Consider the following 6,102-nt stretch of genomic DNA (forward strand, 5'->3'; position numbering starts at 1 on the left):
AAGATGGTATAAATACATCCACTGAAGTGCATAATTTAGTACATTTCCTACTGTAATTGTCTCACTTAACAGGATGAGTATACAGGGTTATGTACAATGCTTGTGACTCACCAGCAGAAACCACTTCTGGTTAGTGGATGCAGAGGTCCAGTGTTTTAAAAAAATGTATTTATTTTGAATTTTCAGAATGAACAAAGGTTCATATAATATTTTCTCTAGATAGTATTTCACAAGCAATATAGTTGTAGGCAGTGTAACAGAGAGTAGTAGCTATGAAGTTGATTTTTATTAGTATGTTGAAGAACTTACCAGAGATGTCTTGCAGTCAGATTTTAGTGGGAAACAGAAGTAATGACCAATATTACCACTAATAAAAGTTAGAAAATATTGATCACTGTATTATTAATATTAGTAAAAGTAACTCAGCATTTCAACTTCAGTTGCACAGCCTGAGCTCAGTCAGATTTGCCAAAAATGTGCACTGGGATGTTTTTGTTTTTTCTGGAAGATTTTCTGGAACTTATGGAAAATGTAGTTATGTAGTCTAAATATATTCTGTGGAAAATACTCAACTGTAAGGCCCGTTTTTCTGTTAAGGAGATCTCAGAGCAACAGAATTAATAGTGCCTGAGTCCTTGAGCTTGTCTGGTTAGAAGATATGCATTTGGTTTCTAAGATGTGGAGATTTATGTCTGAATTCTCACAGAATAGGATATGTAGATATACTTTTGTCTTCTCCAGGAGGCATAGTCATATTTCTCAACCACTCTCTAGTATTTCTGGGTAACTGCAGTCATAACCTCTATTTTTTTACTGACTACATATGCAGCAGACACTAAGGTTAAAAAGGTGCAAAATAGTAACACTACATGGCTTTGTTCTTACATTTGGTTCCTCTGGGGAACAGCTTCTGATTAGAGAGAAGTGAGCTAAAATTATGTAGAAATATATTTTTCCTTTGTGATTTCTGCATCTTATTTGTTTGTCTGGAGAACAACGATAATTTCTTCAGCTATGCACTGGAAGTCCTACCAACCTTTTCCTTTTCAGCTTTTCATAGCTGTGGTCTTTGCTTACTTAACATTTTATTTTCTTTATTACTATAGCAAGTATGGAATTATAGGCTAGATAAAATTCTGTACTCTAAATTCTTGAGAGAATCTGATTAATAAAATCCCATTAATGATTTTGCTGTGCTATGGCAGTTGCTATTGGAGGCAGCTGCTTTTGATGTTTTTCTCACTGGATTCTTTGAAAGGTCTCAGTTCTTTTCTTACACCTTCCACAGGGAAACTACACAAATGGGGAAAGCCAGCTAGGCTGAGGACCCTAGTGTCATCTCCTGTGTATGAATTACACATGCAAGATTTTTTTAAGAGTCAAGAAGAGTGATGCTGTGCAGTTTCAATATGCTTTCTGGCTGCACATTTGACAAAATCTCTGGAGGCAGTCACCCAAGTAAACTGCTTAGGCACCATGTGTGAGGGCCTGGGGTCTACTTTTCTCTAATGGGTTGATTCCAAGATGAATAAAGTCTTACAGATAAGGTTCCTGCTGTCAGTAGCACATCAGAGAAGATTAGTGACAGATGAAAGAGTAACCCCTCCTCTAACAAGAAACAGCAGGTAAAAAGCAAATGAAAATGCCCCTTGCTGTTTTCCTTAAGAGCTAATTCTAGATTATATGTACTCAGGTGCTGCCATTTCAGGTGGGAAGAAACCCTGCAGCCTGTAGCATTTTCTTATATTTAGTGGTCTCTAGCATCTACTAATGCTTGTACCTTTTGGAGGTTCCTATCATTCCAAAGCAAAACTGATCTTGGGAAAGAAATAAAAAAAAAAAAGGCAGCTGGGACAGAAGCAGAAGCTTGGTCCTATTCTTACAGTGTTTTACTAAGAAGAGACTGATCCTTGGCTGACATAAATTAGGTAGCTGTGCTGACCTTTGTGTTTGGTTGTTTTTTCTTTTTGGCTCGTTGAATTTCCTCACATCCTAAGCTCATTAAACTGTGGATTAGCCAAATTCCCTGGAAGAAATGGTTTAAAAGGTAAGTGCAGCAGCATATTGTAAATTCTGTATTTTAGGACAGAATTTTTTTACAAAGACACTTGCATTAAAATGCAAAGGTTTGCTAGATTGGGAGCCATAGACTTGTCGTTAGCAGAACCATCCAAATGTCTGTGTGTTTGGATTAATGCACGGGTCCAGGATTCTAGACAGAGGGAGACTTCCTACGTGAGCAATAGGGCTCTAGGGTGGACAGGTTATTTGCAACAAATTATTCAACTACTTTTGTCTCTTGATCCTTCAGCTAGTTGCTTATAAATAGACTAGCAACCTTTTGGACACATTTGTTACTCAAAATAACTCCAAACTGGAACAAGGTTCACAAGCAGATCATAGGGAGCCATGAACGTAGAAGCTGTTTGTGTTGGATACTGACATCTTGTGGTATAACTTAGTTTGGGGATAGATCCTGATGCAGTTTTTGCAAAACTTGCACCAGTGAAAATGCTCTACTACTGATCAAAATGACATTCAACATAAGGGCTTACAGAGACTTATAGAAAAACTCAATAGGTTTTCTAAAGGTAGAAAGCCTCCCATTCCCAGGTGTGTTCCCAAGAATTAGGGACTACAAACTATTTTGTGTTTTTTAAAGTACCTTGTTTTCCAAGGCAGTAGATCTGGTAGAGTCATCTCAGCATCATGTAGTAGAGCTGACACAGTAGCTGTGTAGGGTTTTGCTACTCTATTCCAAGCAGTATAAAAAGGAGATTCAGAACAATGAAAGATTCTGATATTCACACAGAAAATATGCTTTTTTCCAAAGATTTAGGGGTTAGACAAAAAGAACAAAGTATCTGCTTGGTCAGTACAAAAGCTGAAAGATTTCTGTAGCATAGGGAAGTAGCTCTGAAACCCATTTTACTCGTAAGATTTACTTATCTATTTCAAGCAGTTATGTTTTGACAGGTCATTCCAAAAGCAGTAGTAAAGATTCATAGCAGACTTACTCCAGATGCGATCCAAAACAACAGGAAAAATGAGCATTTGTAAAACATGGTGCAATAATGTGCAAAGTGGGTTAAAGAAAAGCTAGGCCATTTTTTGCAGTTGAATCAAGAGAGAAGAAAAAGCTAACAGGAGAGTGCTTATTAGCCCAGAAGCTCAGTAAGTTCAGTCTTACTTTCATATTCAGTGAAACTATTAGATATTTTGGTTTAAAGAATGAAAAGATGTGCACTGTTTGGCTGGAAACTGCTCACTTCGATGTCTTAGCTTAATGAATTGTGCTGTCATGCTGGGATTTGAAGCAGTCCAGTGAGTAAGGCTTCCCTGCTGCCTTTCTCTTTGACTGTGTTACACAACCAGCTCTCTTTTATATTTTGATAGTGACATCTATTGGAGCTTTGAAGAATAATCTTTGGGAAAAAAAAAAAATCCAAATGTATATTAGCAAAAGAAAAATTGTTTGACAACTAAAAATTTCAGTTAAAACAAAAACAGATACGTACCTGTCATCAAAACATACAAGCATTAAAATACCGATGGGAAAAAGAAAAATGTGACAGAAGTTCAAATCAGATTCAAGAGAAAAATGTGCCTTTTTCTCTTTTGATGATGGGTGAGTTTAGAAACTTACCCAGATGTCTGATGTTTGTTTAGAAGAAACCCATCAACCAAAGCTGCAACCTCAAGGTGAAATAAATACAGTATTTGATTGAATCCCCTATCGATATATGCAAGACTTTGACAAGTATTGACAAGATCACATTTAACAGAGTGGGTATAGTAGCGGTTAGCCAGTCAGCAAAGACTTGGCAAACCTTCCTCTTAAGCAACTGAAGATGAATGAAGTCAAAGGGACACAACTGTCCAGATTATGATTTAGAATGAAATTAGCTCCGGCTTTTCTAAGCAAGCCATCTTCACACCTCTGGATTATATTGTGAATGTGACTTGTGTCTGTTTAGAGTTTATGACAAGGGTCCTAGACTTGTCCAGAGATGTAAGACTGATACACAATGAATATGTGTGGTCAATGGATTTACATTACAGTAAATTAGCCAATGTACTTACATTTTTTTAAAAGTGTAGGTACTATAAGACTCTAGCATTCAGTCCCTGGTGTCAGCAGTAGGCAGTACTGAGTTACGCTACCTCACAAAATCTCCAGAAGAAATTAGGAGATCCAATGTCCAAAGGAATTAGGAGATCCAATTAGGAGAAAATGCCGTGGCAAGCACAGTCCCCAGGCGGCCCCTTTCCCTTCTGTTCCTTGTTCTTCTGAGGACTCCAAGAGTCCCTTCACACCCACCAAAGAAATGAGCCTCATATTTCTCAACCCATGTATCTCCATAACATCTAGCCTATGATGAACATCCTCATGTGGAAGTTTCATGTTTATTTGTTAGAGGTTGTGACTTTGGGGCCTTTTTCCTGGATTCTTCTTTTCTACAGGGATGTGATAAAGAATTCACCAATATTTCAAATTATGAAAGAAGTAGAAGATTTCTTTGTTGCCTCAGATTATAGATTTTGGTAGGGTTTAATTCTTATTTGGGTTTTTTTGCGTATGATTCTATTTCAGTTAATTCTGAATTTTAAAGGCTTTAATTAAATTTTACTACTTGGTGTTGTTTCATGTATCTTAAGATCTGATTTTTCTTTATTCTGGTGTATCTTCACCAGTAGCAACATGGCTTATACCCTGTTGAATTCATTATGATAATAAAAACACGACTCAGGGAGCTAGTCAGACTAGGATCTTAGCATGAAATGAAGAAGTGAAGTATGATCTTACAATAGCAAACGTAATCAACTCCAACAATCTGAGTGCGGAAGTACTTGATAAAGCCTCAAATGACTATTTTCTGAACTGCATGTTTTGCAAATCTCTATGCATAAACCCCTTCATATACCATGTAAAACAATTGATTATGTCTTGAGTTACTGTTCTCATATAAATAATATATCCATTTCTCCTGCTGCTGGGTGAGAAATGTTCAATTTTTACAGCCAGAGTTATGTTTTCTATTCTTATTCAGCATTTACAGAGCCTGAGGGAGAAATAAAATGTTAATGATGTTATAAATGCACTTTTCATAATGAAAATATATCCAAATTCATCTCACCTTTCATTTATTTAATAGGAATGCTATCATATTATTTGGTGCTTTAAGAATGTTTATAGAAGGATAAAATAGGAAAGAATCAAGTAGTTTAGTCAGTGTATTGTGACTTTCTGCACAAATATTGCTACATAAGAATAATCCTGCTTTGGTACTGTATCCATGTGGCTCGCATAAGCAGTTTCAGTGACATCAGTTCAAGTGAGCAAACACTGTAGAGTCACTTTTCTCCATCTAACTGTGCTTTCAAGATCATTGATTGCTCAAATGAATATACTAGAAGCTGCAAATGAAAGCTTCTTTCTCGAGGCTTGAAGATAGATATTAAGGGACAGATTAATTGAAATGAGTAAAACTCTAAAATCTGAGCTGGGTACTTAGCAAATAAGATCACAAGAAACAGGATAGGGACACCACAAAAGCCTTTTATATACGTACCTGGTTCTGGTATGGCCGGGAACTTCTAATATGCTTGACCATCCTCAAGCAGACTCTGAAAAGGTTTTTAGGCCTCTCTGTACTTTTCTTCTATCATACAATTGGGTGCATTAAGCTCAGAAAAGCTCCAGCCCATATTTGCACAATGCTGACCTAATAAGCTTCTTGGAACATTGTGTCCTGAGAGCACAGGACAGAGACATCCTGCCCGAGCCTGTTCTGTCTTATTAAAATTCAGCTCCATCTCAGCTCTGACAGAATGCAACTCTATGCAGAGCCACCTGGATGCCTGCTGCATACTTTTCCCAGTATTCAGGCTGTGGGGATAGTGTGTTAGTTCAGGCACATCACCAGATCCATGCTGATCCAAGGCAGTAGAAAGGCACTGCACTGAAGTAATGATCCCTCCCAATGACATCTTAACAGGTCATACAACCAGAGCTAACAAAGATGAAAGAATTTTTTGTAGACTGCAGGAGGAACATAAATACATTGGAAAAGTTCTAAGCCTAAGTAGATGAATAGTCAT

Source organism: Strix uralensis, chromosome 1 (genome assembly GCF_047716275.1).
Source record: "Strix uralensis isolate ZFMK-TIS-50842 chromosome 1, bStrUra1, whole genome shotgun sequence".
NCBI lineage: Eukaryota > Metazoa > Chordata > Aves > Strigiformes > Strigidae > Strix > Strix uralensis.